At 53.0% G+C, this 15,446-nt stretch overlaps 1 long non-coding RNA gene across 2 annotated transcripts in view; it reads left to right on the forward strand.

The window, feature by feature from the left end:
• The window catches only part of LOC118615024, a 28,458-nt gene extending 23,651 nt beyond the window's left edge, over positions 1 to 4,807 (forward strand). For both annotated transcript variants that reach the window (XR_004956268.1, XR_004956269.1), the window contains one exon: positions 2,921 to 4,807. This is a non-coding gene — a long non-coding RNA (uncharacterized LOC118615024). The remainder of the gene's footprint in view (positions 1 to 2,920) is intronic.
• Positions 4,808 to 15,446: the final 10,639 nt, after the last annotated feature.

Raw genomic sequence — 15,446 nt, forward strand, 5'->3', positions numbered from 1 at the left:
TGGCAGCCAGATACCCAGTATGGGGTCCTTAAGTTGAAAGCAACTTCACTTGAGTCAGGCATTCAGATATTTCATTGCACAAAGATATCTGTATAATAATCGCCACTGCTATTGAGCATCTACTGTGGACCGCTGGCTTTACAATCACCAGCTCTGTTTCTCAAAAGAATCCTTTTCAGGTGGAGGAAAGTAAAGAGTTCCCCCAGGGTCCAGAGCACTGGAGCTGGGATTCAGCCACGGCGACTATTTATTCTAAGGCTCCTGCGCGTTCTGCCCCACTGTGCAGTTTTCCTCTGGGGTCCTGAGACTCAAGTCGGGCTCTTGGGCCAGGGTGCTCTCTGAGGCCCTCTCCAGGCTGTGTGCCTCTAGAGGCCTACATCAGAAATGGGAGCCTTCCAGGAGCTTGCACTGGCTGGGCAGCTGGAGCGCCACACTTCGGGCAGCATGCTGCTGGTGGACAGGCTCAACCAGGCGCTTGGCAGATGGTTTCAGTGCCGGGGGTGGAAGATTCCCCCGTGGGCTGGTGGAGACCTTACCCAGAGCCATGCCACCAGCAGCATGCTCTGCAGACTTGAACCATAATGCCCAGAGCATGATCACTTCTCAAGTGTATGTAAACGCTTTGGTGATTACCGAAATACAAATTCATTTAAAGGCATTATTGCATTCCTAGTAGTTTTTATCATCATCTATTTTCTCAGTCAACAGATACTAAAAGTATAATGAGTATCACAGGGGATCTCATGGAAAAATTGTGTTGAAAAATGTGTCCTAGTTGAAAAGGTTAGGAGAGAGCCTGCTGTCGGCTGAGATGGCGATGGTGTGAGCAGTCTGGGAAGGGGTCTGAGATGGGGAGAGAGGTCAGCTTGGCCTGGGGGAGCTCGAGGAGGGGAATGTATGTGCGGGGAGCAATAGGGAAGAGGGAGGGCTGTGTGGGGAGGAAGAGGCAGGATGCTGCATGGGCCTGGCCCAGTTTCATGCCCTCTGCGCTGTGCTGCGGTCATTGGCACGGAGAGACAAGAGAGGGCGCCTGTCTGGTCCCAGCTCAGTGTAGGGAGGAGGGATTTGCCTGAGATCACTGGGGTGTGGAAGCCTTCCGGACCACATCTCAGTAAATCCAGAGGGAGGGGGCCATTCTGGGGAGGAGATAATTAAACAGCTTGTAGTGAAAGAAGACTGCAATATAAAATGTGTCAGACTGCAGATTCAGAGGCAACATGGTTTATGGCCTGCCCTCTCGCCTCTGAAGCTCTAACGTACATTCGCAGGCCTCTTAGAGCCAGAGGTTTGATATAAGTACCATTCAATGTCTTCTTGATGCCCAAGGGAGCATTTTTTAATCTATTAGAGATGAGAGGACCTGAAAACCATTTAAAGCCACTTAGGTCGTAATGGGCAGAATTTTGGTGTTTCTCTCATGGTGGAGGGTTGTGTATCATCTGGGGCCATCCAGGCTTGGATAATTTTCTGGAGGAAAAAAATCACGTGTTGAAATCCATTCTAAAAATGACTCAAGGGCTATAGGCCTGTGTGCCCTCCGTCTGCATGGTCCCTGGCCCTGCGGTATCAATATTGAACGCTGGGGGACTTCACACATCACCTCCCTAGCTGTGGCTGAAATATGTGGCTTTGGAGAGCATTCGTTTCCCGGGAAGCCTTGATCTCCAGAATTGCAGAGCAATACTTCATATTCCTCAGTTGCAGCAACTTATTTCGAGGCTGATTTTATCCTTTGAGGGAAGATTTTTTTTTTTCCACTCCTTTTCTCTTAACATTTAAAATCTCCCAACGTGCCTCCAGCTTGAGGACCAAATGTGATTTTAATACAGCGATTATTAGTTTAGAAGCCCTTCGGCCACTGACAAATGTCCTTAGCAGCACCAGCAATGTTCTGAGAGTGCTGTCAGGGCGGGAGACGCATGGGGCAAAGATGACTCAAGAAGCTGAGCCACTGGAGGGCTGCTCTGGACGAGGCAGGAGCCGGGAGGGCTTCTCTCTCTCTGGGCCCTAACATATCCTGACCTCATGATGACACCCTGGGTCCTCAGAAATCCTGGGCCTGGCCAGCAACCATTGTACTAGCCCCGCCAAGCCATGCTCCCTTGAGATGCACCCAGCATCTTGGATATTGCTAAGCATCCAGACCTGCAGATTTCCCAACCTCTGACATCCTGCCCCACACCTCCCCACCTTTCTCTAAGTAATATGACCAGCCACTTGCCTTATGGAGAGACCAATGAGCCAGAAATAGGTTTGGCCCATGGTTAGCATGGCAACTTTATGGCTGCAAGAAGAAACTGCTTTTTAAGGTCAAAACACAATAGCGGGGTGTGTAGGCGAGTGCGTGCGGTGTGTGTGTGCGTGCGTGTGTGTGTGCGTGCGTGCGTGTGTGTGTCTATGGTTACGGTCTTTCAGGCCGCTGAGCTGACCTGGCCAGCAGAAGAGCGAGCCTCTTGGGGAGAACGCCAGAGAGTCTTTCCCCAGCAGAGGGCAGCAGCAGACATGCAGAATCTCCCATAGAGGGAGTCACACAAGCCAAAACTCTACAGCCAGCAAGCACCTCCTGGCCTCACCAGGGGATACATTCCTGAACTGCCCTGGGTTTGCCAGGCCTGTCCTCAGAAAGCCCGGATGGCAAAGTGCCTCTAACTTTCCAGATTGCTCTTTTTAAAGAGCTCAGAAGTTATCATCATGTTCCCTTCTTGCCACCACCCTCTGCTTTTTCTAAAGATTGTTTGGCTGGGAGGAGCTTCCTGTCCTGGATTAGGCACATTCTGATGAGTGGAGTGCCTGGCTTTATTCATATGGGTGGGACCCCCAAATCAGGGACAGGGCTTGCCAAGGAGGAGGTGGGGTGAGAGCGCCGGAGAGACATCAGAGCAGAGTAGAAAGCGTGGTCTTCAGTATTTCTATCCAACAGATCTCTCCTGGGGCAGGCAGACCTCATGGCCCCTTAAGCTGACTGTGGGCCAGCCCAGCAGGAGGAAGAAGAGCAATCAGTATGAGGTAAGGGCTGCCAATGTGGCATTGGGTGTTTGGGCCTCTCACCTTGTGGCCACCTGCCTGCCTCCCCACCCCAGCCAGTGCCCTGGACAACCCTATGCACCAGTCTTCAATGCTGTAAAGTCGATTGTTCTTCCTGTGGCTGCTGGTAAACAAGACAGCAACCATCAGATTTCTGCCTAGGAAGGATTTATTCATGTGGTCTGATTGGAGCAGGAGGAAGCACGGGGAAGCTGCTGGTGGTGGAGTGGGTTCAGCCTGGCTTGCCGCCCCCAGGATGCCCTGGGGCGGAGAACAGGGAGGGTCCCAGGGGCCACAGGCCCTTTGCAGATAAGTTTCTCAGATCCCTGATAAGGAGCTGGCTCTCTCGACCGTGGTGGGGCAAGGAGACCAGGAGACCTGGTTCTGCCTCAGCCTCCTTATCTCTTCCACTCCGGGCCTCAGTTTCTCTGCACTGAGGGTTGTCTGACCCAGCCACATTGGTACCCTGCTATGAGACAACTGGCCCTTTATTTCAGGAAGTCAGTGTGGTGGGGAAAACCAGGTGTGGGGTGTGGTTGGCAGAGACGCTTCCAGATTGAAAGAGACTTAGGAGACACGCTGACCCGATATACCTTGATTGGATCCTGGTCTAAACAATGCATTAAAAAACATTTAGGGGGCAGTTGGGGAAATTTGGATATGGACTGGATGTAGATGTTTTTGGTGAGTCATTAATTTTGTTAGTGGGATAGTGGCATTGGGCTTATGTAAGAACCTACCTTCTGGGGGCGGGAATGCTGGGACGCCTATAAATTACTGTAAATTATTATAAACGATATAGCCTTAGTGTAGTTGATGAAGCAAATAGTGCAAAACTCAGACAACTATTTAAATCCAGATGCAAGATATGCAAGTGTTCATTATATTGTCCCTTCTATTTTTTTCCTGTAGGATTAAAGTTTTTTGTAGTAAAAAGGTTAAAAATAAACTGCAAGCTTTTAAAAGCTGTAAAAGCCTGGGTCCTGTCCCATGGGGTCCAAATCCCTGGGGAAAGGCCTGGCATGGACGTTTTTAGGCTCCCAGAGATCCTGAGGACCATGGCAGACCCCAGTCCAGGCCTCAGGTTCACTGGAGAGCCCAGAAGAGCCCATAGGAAGGGGGCCCCAAAGACTCTGCCACTGCCCAGGGTGACATGCTCATGATGCCCAGGTCCACCCGCACCCATGCCCCAGGCCGCTGTCCACAGGCTATGATGTCTTCCAGCCCCATGGTCCCACCGGGTGGAAGGGTGGGGCTGCTGGGACAGGATGTTCCTGGGCCCAGGGGGTGGTGCCCACTTCTCCTGGGACAGCTAGTTGCCTTTGTTAAGGGTTAAACTCGGTGCAGAGTGTGAATTATTGGCTCTAACCCCTGCACCTGCCCCTACAGCTTCCTCTGTAGTCCAGTTCAGCCCAGCAGCCCCAGCCCCCTACCTCCCTACAAGGGCCACAGGAAGGGAAGGGTTGAGATTGCTCTAGAGGAAGGGGAAAAAGATGGGAGAGAAACAGATGACAGAATTTCTATGTAGTTGAACTGTCGCAGCTTGCCCCCATAAACACACAGGCATGTACAAATGTCCAGACAGACACACACACACTGGCACCTCCACAGGGCAGATCTTTAGTCAGCCCTGGATGGAAATGTGGCCCACTCTACCGCACAGTATGAACAGGCCCTGTGGCCACGAGACCCTCTCTCCCCTTGCTCAGGCACCGCCAAAGGCTCGGCAAGGCTCTCCCTTCCCATCTCCATCCCTACCCCCAAGGCAGCACTCACCAGGGCCTCTTTCCTGGTGGGGTCGTGAGGAGTGTGTAGAAGGGAGGGTCCAGTAATCTCCTTTCAGTGTCCACTGACTTCAGGCATTGGGCAAAGGCCCTCCCAGGCTCCCAGTGTGGAGAAGTCACTGCCCACTATAGCACTGGTGGGAGGTCTGCCCGAGGGCCAGGCTACAGCGGCCTGGGGATGGGATGTCACCTGATCCTGGGGAAGAGCTGGCAAGGGCTGGCATGTCCACCTGTCAGCTGGTATCTGCTAATCTGGGCAGGGCCAGATGCCTGGGAGGGAGTGGGGAGGAAGAAGAGGAAGGAGTGGACGAAGAGGGAAGAGAGCTCTGCTCCTCTCCCTGATGGACGTCAGGCCTGCGCACCAAGGGCCAATTGCCCAAGGCCCCTGTTTATTTTTGATTCCTTGTTCATGAGGTCATGCTAGGGTCAGAGGTCATCCCTACCCCCAGCCTCCCTGCCCCACCCCATTCCCTACAAGCTCACTGCCCATTTTCCCCAAGCTATGGCCACCTGAGAGAAGGAAAGACAGGCTACAAGACAGCCAACCTGCCAGACCAGTGCCTCTTGCCAGAGGGTTACAGTTGTGGGTTGGTGGGTGTGTTCAGCAAGTCAAAGGGCAATTCCAGTGTGTTTGGTGGGAGAACATGGGGCTTAGTGGGGAGCAGGGAGGCATCGTGGAAGAAATGGCCAACAGACCTGAAGGAGAAATAGGGTCAACCATGTTGGGTTTGGGGAGGGTGTTGAGAAGATTGATTTTTCTAGGTAAGAGAGGAGCACATTCAGAGGCCCGGAGGCAGCGAAGGTGGGCGGTGGTCAGGGAGGTGGAGGCACTCAGAGTAGCTGGGGTACACAAGGAGTGGGGAAGGGCGACCGATAAGGCTGGGGAGCAGGGGAGAGAGGCATCCCAGAACTTTCCTTAGCTTCTCAGGAGGAACAGAAGGGCTTTCTGACAAGAAGGGCTGGCCTCAGGATTGTGTTCAGAGCTCTTTCTGTGTTTTGACAGAGCAGATTGGGGAGGAGTGGATTAAAGGCAGGCAGGCAGGTTGTAAGGCCCCAGGTGCTGTCCTCCAGGTACACTAACCTGAGGGGGAGAGCGGCAGTGGGGGTGGAAGGAAGATGTTGAGGAGGTAGGCTTTATTAGGTTTGGTGACGTGGACAGGGAGAAATGGAGTAGAGGCTAGGGACAGGCTTCAGGTCTGAGTGACCCTGGACCAAATACTAGGAAGGTCTAAGTCTGCCCTTGTAGCAACTCGAGCTACCCCCGACTTCTGTTCCCTTGGGCACTGGGTACTCCACTTTCTTGGGGCCCAGCCTGTCCCTTCCTGAGCTTCCCTTTGTGCAGGTCCTCAGCCCCCAGAGGCTCAGCAGCAGCCTTGAGGTTCGACCTCCTTTTGCTCCGAGGTCTGGCCCAGCTCTCTGACTCTGGGCCACATCCCTCATGTCCTTGCTTTTCCCAGGGTCCCCTCATCTGTGTCCTAGTTCTAACAGGGTCCCACCAGACCTGTTGCTCCAGCACTGAGTCATACTGTCCTTTCCATCTTCCCCTTCCAGCATTTCCACGTGTCTGATGAGAACTCATTTCAGACAGGCAGCCTCTCCCCATTCACTCACTGCTCATCACCCAGCAGAGGAACCCTGAGTTTTGACAGAAGGTGAAATGGGAGATAGGGCAGGACGGGTAGCTAGGTCTCCCGGCCCACGTCCCAGAGGTCCCCTCAGCCATTGTCCAGTCAGTGCTCTCTGCACCCACTCCCGGCATGACATAGCACGTGGTACTCAACAGATATGTTAGTGACAAAGAACAAGGTGTTCTGGGAAGGCCATAGCAAGTTTGGAGGGCTGCCCACTCACTGGCCCAGCTGCCTTTCCTGTGGCAGACATCCTTTCCAGTCCCCACTTCAAGTCCTCCCCATACCCAGACAGGGCAGAGCCCTGCAGGCATGACAGGAATTTCCGGGTGTCCTGGTTTAAAGTGGGGTGAGGATCCCATGCATACCACCTCACTCCTCAGCCCAGGGCCAAGGATCACATTTCACCAGGGAGGGCAGATGGCCAGGCTGCCCTGGAAGCCTCCTGCCTGCTCTGTCCCTCAAACTGCCCAGCCATGTGCTGGGCTCTGGTTACCTAGCCTTGAAAAAGAAGGTATGACCTCCTTTCTCCTCTGCCTACCTCATCTCCCCTTTCCCACCTGCCTGGGCTCAAATCCCTGTTCTGGGAACCATGAAACCACCACAGGGCTGAGCCGGAGGACCTTAGGGGTGCAGAGGGGAAGGGACTTCCCACCTGAGCCTGATGGCCAACGAGGGGCTGAGCCTGGGTGAACCAGAGGCTCAGAGGGTCCGTTTGCATTCCAGGGCCTGGTTTCTGTTTTTGTGTTGTTGTTATTGTAAAGACTTCCTGACTTCTTATTTACCCACTTATTTAACAACAGTTTTGAGCCCCCAACATGCGATCCAAGACAGAGTAAATAAAACACACAGGCCCTGCTGCTACAGAGCTGGTGATGTGGTGTTTTCTGTTACGAAATCAAACAGGCCCCTGTATTTCTGTTTCCTGACAGTGGCCAAGTTCATTTTCCGAAGCTCAGCTTCACCTGCAAGATGCCTGCTGTTAAACCTCTTTCCACAGCCATGTCTCTGACCCACCTCTGCCCAGTGACAACACCTGGCCCACCCTCTGGACCTGGCTCTTTTCCCTCCTCTGAGAAATAGCCCTGCCCAGCTTAGCTCTTCTGTGGACAGAGTGTTCCAGGCCAGCTCTTAGATGCCACCATTTGGAGGCAGAAAATGCCTGGGGCTCATAAGCACACACCAGCTATTTGGGGGAAAGGGGCGAGCTAATGCCACCCTGGCAGCTCCCCCCTTTCCTCCCCCAACCCAGCCTGATTGACCATTCAGCACCTGTACCTTCACTGCTGCCTTCTCTGGCAGGTCATCCATTGCCACGTCCATCCTGTCGATTTCACCTCTCAAACTGACCCCCTTTTCTCTGTCTCCACAGCCACCACCCTGGCCCACCACCATGTCCCTAACCGATGACCCTTCATGATGTCCTCTCTTCCTACATCTCCACTCCTGCAATCCATTCTCCCCAGAGCGATGTTTTGAAACAATTTAGGAATTGTCGCTTACCTGCTTAACATTCTCTCTCTCTCTTTTTTTTTAATTCAAGTTTATTTTAGCTTCATGCAGTTTGCCGTGGTAGCTCTTATGCACAGATCCCACACTCAGACGTGCTGGTGTGCAGTTTGGGTGTTTTTGTTTGTTGAGTTTTAGATGTTCAACTTATTATTATTTCAAGGGGAGAGATCTGGGGTCATCTCTCACTCCTCCATGTTTCTCCAAACTCCTTAACATTCTTTAGTGGCTCCCTGTCCTTAGAACACAATCCAAAGTAACCCCCGCACCCACCTGGGCCCAGCCCTGCCCCCCTCCCCGGCCTCATTTCATGGAGCACTGCCTTGCCTTTGTGGTCCAGCCACATCTCGCGCTAGGCTTCTGCACTTGCTGTCCCTCCTGCCTGGGATGCCCTGTCTTCACCTTTCCACCTGGCTTACTCTTCTTCACCCTGCAGATGCCAGCTAAAGCATCACCTCCAGGAAGCCCTCCCTGACCTCTCTGACACTGTCTGCCTCCCAGTACCTTTCTTTAGAAACTTATTCTCTATGTAATTACACTTACTTATGCAATTATTTGCTCTTTGCATCTTCTGTGAGGCTGGTGACTAGGCTTATTTTGCTCCACACTCTGTCCCCAGCATGTAACACAGCACCAGCTTCCCAGTACATGTTTGGTGAATGAATGAATGAATGAATGAATGAATGTTTGAACCCATTCTGGGCTCGGGCTTGCCCTCCCATCTTCTTGATGCTGTGGCTTTTATAACCAGGGGTGTGTGGAGTTAGGACCCCATGGCTGGTCTCTGGGGTTTCCTTCCCTCTTCCTGTTCCCTGGCATGGAGGCCTCAGGCTGATCACCGGGACCCTGTGAAACCCTTCCTTAGCAGCTCTTCTCTGACCCCCAAATGCTTTCATGACCCAGTTTTCCCTCTCTGGAGATGACAACAACCCTTCATGTTCCAGGACATGTCATCACCCCCTTCCCTTGGTGTAAACATCGTGGCTGCTATGATGTTACTGACCTGCCCACATTTCAGCAAAAGGCCCTCTTCCCCTGCGCTGGGCCCCCCCTTGCTGCACCCCTCTTGTCATACTGCCCCTCCCCTTCCTTCTCCTCTTCCCTCTCCCTGGCCATGTGGGGGCCTCCAAGACAAGTGTGAGGACTGCCCCATCCACCACCCCCTCACTGGTGCAAGAAGCCCCAGTTTCCAGGCCTGGATGGTGAGACTCGGAGGGAAAGCACACTCAGTCTCGTGATTTCCCCCACAATTCTCTTCATCTTCCTCTCTTTCCTGCCTTTTGTTATTTCCCTTTGCTGTTTCGACCTTTTCTGTCTTTGGATTTTCTTTTGTTTTTCTCTCACATTCTCTCATTATCTTTTCTGTTTTTGCTGATACTTCTTGTTCTCATTCTTCTGTGTTCAGCCATATGTGGGTGCATTGTGAGTGTGTATGTGTGCTTGCATGTGAGTGTGCAGCATGTGGGTGCAGGTATGCATTCAAGTGTGGATATATGAGTGACTCAACCCAGGGGAGCACATTGAGCTAAATGGGTGTTTCCTAATTAGCGGGCTTTTGGGAACCCGCGCTCTGGGGAGGGCAGGGTATGGGGTTCTGCCTAGAGACTTGGGCACTGAGGGACCTCACACAAACCCTGGGTGCCCAAAAGTGACTCCCACAGCAAGATCCCAGAGATGGAACCCCTTGGCTTTCTTTGTGGTTGACTCGTTGATCTTCCCAGTTCCCCCGAGCCATTTAGAATCTCCCTGGATGGTGGTGCCCTGGGCCCTCTAGGCGTTGGCCGCCTCCTTCATTACCTGACACCTGCTCCCTGGAAAGCCCAGGATGGTGCACAAGCTGAGGGAGGTCATTGTCCAGCACTTCGCAGTAAGAGGAAGTTGGAGGCGCAGCGGTAGGTGGCTTACCCGGAATCGCCTTTGTGCCAGCCTGACCCTGCCTCCAGTTCCTGACTGCACCTGGGAACTTCTAGCCTGGATCCTGCTCAGGGTTCTGCCCCAGAGCCTGACTGGTCACCTGTTGGGCTCCCCCTTGGGGAAGAGAGGCCCAGGCCATAGCAGCCACTCTCTGCTCCTCAGGCTCCATCTGTCACAGGGGACCCTGGAATCTGAGGGGACTGCGCACACGGGGGCAGGTCTTAAGCCCTCTGTAAGTCAGCTGGGCACCCTCGACTGGGAAGCTGCAGGATGTCATCAACCAGTCCTGGGAGCAGCCGCAGGAGCACTTGACATACTGGCCAGATGCTGAGGGGAGTGGGGCGCGCCGGCTCAGGCTGGGGACGGGTTGGGGGAGGCCCTGAGGGAGCCACCACAGCCACCAACTGTCAGCTTGCCCGTTGTTCAGCAGGGGTGCCAGCTCTTTGCACACACACATCGTCTCATTGGATCCTCTCTCGAATATGAGGTTGGGACCATTATTACCTTTGTTTTACAGCTGAAAAGCAGGAGCTCAGAGAGGCGTCATGCCACACAGCTAGTAAGTGGCAGAGTGGGGATTTGAACTTGGGGCCCCTACTCTTGAGCGCACTCTGTTATTCACCGGGCAGCCCTGCAGTCACACACCAGTGCAAGAACATATCCCCATGCCAAGGGGAAAGCATGAGGTGATCCCTCCCTTCCTCGGCCAAGCCCAGGTGCCAGATACAGGTGGGCAGGCAGCAGGCGGGAGGTGTTGGCTGGTCCCCACAAATGGACACAGGTAGGAAACTTGGCATGGAGCTGATTCTCCCAGCAGCGCTGGGTTCTGAGCCACATCCCCCAGCTCACAGCTGGCTGAGGCTCAGAGAGGACACCACCTTAGGACAGCTCTCAGGAGGGCAGACTTTAGTGGTGGTTAATTCAAGGAAGAGCCAATGTGTGGCACTGAGACCCCAATTATACACCATCAGTATTGCAGCGTGTGTCTCCTTAAACAATCTGTGTATAACATTTATGAGGCCTTCCTGGCGGCTGACAAAAAAGCCGTCAGAGGAAGGACCCTGCCTAAGAATCCCCAGAGGACTTTGCCACTCTGCCCTCCTCAAGAGAACAGGCCACCTGCCTTCTGGACATGAGGGTCAGGGCACTGGGAAGGCCCTGCCCCAGAACATTCCCTGGGGGATGAACCCACCATTCCTGCCTTTAGTTTTAACAGCTTTGTCAGTTCTGCTGGTGTGAGCAGTGCTTTACAAGAAAGAAGTGAAATCCCAGAACATCAGAGCTGGAGGGTCCCTCAGAGGCTACCTACTACGATCTTTTCATTTTACAGGGGAGGAGAGACCCAGTGAGGCTGCCAAGAGTCACTTGGCTGCCTGTGGAAGAGCCACACTTGAACCCAAGTCTCATGACTGCCATTTCTTGTTGCTGCATAGGGTGGAAGACTGGTGAAAAGCATCAAATGTGGATGTGAACGCAGCTGGGTTCGAGTCACAGCACTGCCATTTCCTGGTGATGTGACCTTGGACAAGCATCTTAACTTTACTGAGCCTCATTTTCTCCATCCGTAAAGCAGGGATACGTGTCTTAGGGTTATTGTGCCATTTCAGTGACACCATGCAAGTAAAAACGTTGAGCATAGTGTCTGACACAGGCTACTATTATTATTATTATAAGCGGCTAGCGAGGCCTCGTGTTGGACCTCAGTCAGGGAGGGGAACCACAGTAGCTGCACCTTCCAACCCTGAATTCAGATTCCTGCCTGACACGGTTATGGGATAGTGACCCAGAGTATCTGAGCCCGAGACCATCTCCACAATGTAGGATCCGTGGGTACCCCAGAGGCACCTAAAAGGTGCTGTGGGAGAATAAGGAAGGAGAGGTTGATTTGTTTGCCATGTGGGGTGGGCTTTGGGGCTCTCAGGGGAGGTGGCTTCCAAGCAGGGCCTTGAAGGTACATAGGAGTCCTCAGGCAGTGACGTGAATGAGGGGAACAGCAAGGGGAGTAGCATCCACGATGGCACAGCGGCGTAGGAGAACATGGCATTTCCATGAGTCTTTGGGTGCCTGGAGAGGAGGTGGGGGTGGGGGCAAGTGGAAGGAAGAAACTTGTCTCTCTCCCCTTTCGGGAATGTTCACGTTTCGACTGTAAAGCCAGGACCACAGCCATGAGCAATGCTTGACAGCTCACGCAGACTTTTTTTTGTCATTTCATAGATGAGGAACCAGAGGCCTGGGGAAGGGGAGGCTCCCTAAAGACCCCCAGCTGGACAGGTAGAACCAGCTGGGGACCCAGATTTGCTGACTCTCGGGCCGGAGACTGACTTTCAGACATGGCGGCAGGAGCTAGGGAGGATTTACCTAGGAAACGGATATACAAGGCGATGGTCCCACACTGGCAGGAAGGTCCGGGCTGGGCCAGAGGGAGTGATGAGCGGGGCTGACAGCCTCGGCAGCGGCTGACGGGTGTTATTTATGCCTGTTTCCCTGTGAGTCCTTCAGGGCCAAGAAGGTAATTGAATAAGTGAGTGTGAGCAAATGCAGGCGATCATTTAATTGTCGCAGAAAATGAAGTTGGTTGCAGCTGGGGGCTGCTAGCCCATTACCGTAGGCCCTGGTTTCTGCTGAGCTGGGTAAGTGGGGCTGGAGTGACCATCCATCCTTGGCCTAACTCCGCCCTGTCCCCTGGCAGCTGTCTCCATGCTGGTAGGCCCTGGGGAGGACGGTGGTCAGGGAATTTGTTCTCTAGCAGCGCATTCCCCGTGCCCCCTCTCTGTCCCAGGCAGGCCCTGGAGGCTGCCACAGACAGGGCACTAGGAGGTGCTAGCACAGGGTGATGCCTGGGGCTTGGCGGCAAGAGCAGGGGCTCAAGTCATGATGTTTGGAACAGTGGACACACGTGAAGTCCTTGCATGTACCAGGCATTGTTTTAGTCACTAATAGTATCAATTCAGTTAATCCTTCAATCACCCTGTGAGGGCAGTGCTATTATCTCCAGATTTCATAGGCCAAGGTATGGCTCTGGGCTCCTTGCTCTTGACTGAGAAGCCCTGGAAGGTGCCGAGATTCTGGGTGGGGGGCTTGAGGGGCTGCAGCAATGAGGCATGATGAGGACCTGGCCATAAGGATCCCACAGGGCCCTGCACGCTTTCTCTGTCTCACCTCTTGGCCCATTTTAGCCTAGCTGCCCTTCTGGGCAGGCCCAGGGCAGAAGCCTGGGGCCTAAGTTCAGAGGCAGGAAGAGGCCCTTTAGGCCTGGGCCATGTCAGTCCCCAGAACTCTGGCCCTCTGACCTTTGCTCCTCTGGTGCCATTTATAGCCCTTCTGAGGAGGCAGATAAAATTAGGCCTGGAATGTGAGAAGCCAGTTCAACTTCCCAGGTCGGGTAGTCATAATGGACCCAGGGCAGTTCGGGAAAGGGCAGGCCCAGCTGCCTGGAGGGGCCAGAGCTGAGGTGGGGCTGGATGGAGGTGAGCTCAGATACTTCCTGGGCTTCCCACATTTTACGTGCCTCTGCCTGCAGCTCTTGGCCTCACTTTTATGCCTGTCAGGCAGGAGGTTAAAAGTGCCCTGACATACTCACTGGGTACCCCTGTTGTGAAGAGCTGGAGAGTCATCAAGAGGGTCTCCTCTTTCCTGAGCACCTACTGTGTGCTAAGTGCTCTGTGTCTGTCATCCCACTGAAGGCTTGCAAGGAAACATGGGGTTATCATTTAATCAATTGTTCACTGAGAAGTGTCTATTGAGCAGAGACTTCAGGAGGTGAGATTGCTAATGTGTTGAAACCAGGGTAAGAGGACGCCAGGGCAAGTGCAAAGGCCCTGGGGCAGGAAGGAGGAAACAGAGCAGAGGGAAGAGGGAAGAGTGATAGGAAAGGCAGTCAGAGTGTGTGTGTGTGTGTGTGTGTGTGTGTGTGCGCGCGCGCGCATGTGTGTCTAAGAGAGAGAGAAGACAGAGGCAGACAGACTTTGACTTTTACTTTGGGTGGATGGGAGTCAACCCTAATCCCAGGAGGAATGTGGTCTTTGGTTTTAACAAGATCACTTTTGTTGCTGAGTGGGGAACCGACTAGTGGGGGCAGAACTGGCTACATAATTTGCAGAGCCCAGTGAAAAATGAAATATTGGGATTCTTATTCAGAAATACTAAGAATTTCAAGATGGTGAGAGCAGAGCTTTAAACCAAGTGCAGGGCCTTTCTTAATGGGAAGTTAAATTCTAATCTTCCACAATAAAAAGTCAAAAGTTAAAACCTAAAATAGAAAAACACAAATTTGTAGGATATGCATGTTAGGCGGGAATGAGACGGGGAGCAGAAGAAAATGGCCACAGAGGCAGAAGTGGGCCTGGGGGCGGGGCAGGGGGCAGCTGCTTTTTCTTTATAAGCCATGAAATACTATTTGATTTTCAAAATTATCTCCATGCATTATTTTTATAAAAAATGAAACTTACCTAAAAAGGAGGGTGGGGGGTTATTTTACCACAATTTTCAAAGAAAAAAGAAGGAAAAGAAAGTAAGAGGCCCAAGTATGTTGGCCCGATGCACCAAAGTGGAGCCGCCCTGCTCGACTGACACCCACAGAGAGCGGGTGCAGGTGGATCGGAGCAGAGCAGAGCAGGTGGAGTGGGCTGAGGCTCCGGAGAGGCCAGGGAACACGGTGGGAGGTCCGTCAGCGGCAGACGTTAATGTGAGAAACTGATCCCAGCTAATGGGTTAATCGCTCTGCCTCTCAGATGTCACCAGAGCACTTCACAGCGTCTTCCTGCGGCTCCCCATAAGTACTCACTGGTGGAAGCATTGACCCTAAATCAGAAAGCGCTTCCTGGTGGGATGCAGCTCAGGGCGACCATCCGGAAAGGTGCCTGGAGGGGGCGGTGGAGACCACTCCCCCTGCCTTTTCATCAGGTCACCTGGGCCCAGAGTCTTCTGTTTCCTGGATCCCATGTCACGTGCAGCACCTGGAGGGTGAGAGTGGTGGTGGGTGCATGTTTGTGTGTGCAGTTTCTCATATCATCATGTGTACACATGTTTACACATATGTTGGGGACGTGTGCATGTGTGAACGGTATCTTAGGGTGGAGGGGAGTGAGTCTGTTCTGTCCAGTCTTGCTCCCTGCAGACAGCAATGGCTCCCTTCCCCTGCAGGTGTCTTTAGAGCTGGCCCTTGGCCAAAGCTCTATAGCCAGCAAAATAAACCCTGGGAACCCCCACCCCACAACTCAGACTCCTCATGTTTTTCTTCATCAGGATGCTATGCATTCTCTCTCTCCTTTCCTTTGATAAATCTACTTCTGGGTGAGGCTTTGATAGGTTTGCATTGAAAAAAGGGATAACGTATTAAGCTAGAGAAATGAATCTTTAATGGTGGAGAGGTTTCATTTGCTTGGCTCTGGTTTGGTTTTGTCAGGGAAGCTTCCTTGTGTCCCTGAAGCAAAGGCCCAGGCCCAGGCTCCCTCCTGGACACCATTTGCCAAGTCACTCTCCCCATTGGTTGCCAGGGCATTTCCTGTGGTGGGGGGTGGGGTGGGTGGGTGGTGTAATAGGTTTCCTCTGGCTCCAAAATGGACCCTCAGACAGAGAGGGTTCACTC

The sequence above is a fragment of the Rousettus aegyptiacus genome, unplaced genomic scaffold, assembly GCF_014176215.1.
Source record: "Rousettus aegyptiacus isolate mRouAeg1 unplaced genomic scaffold, mRouAeg1.p scaffold_m13_p_1, whole genome shotgun sequence".
Taxonomy (NCBI): Eukaryota; Metazoa; Chordata; class Mammalia; order Chiroptera; family Pteropodidae; genus Rousettus; species Rousettus aegyptiacus.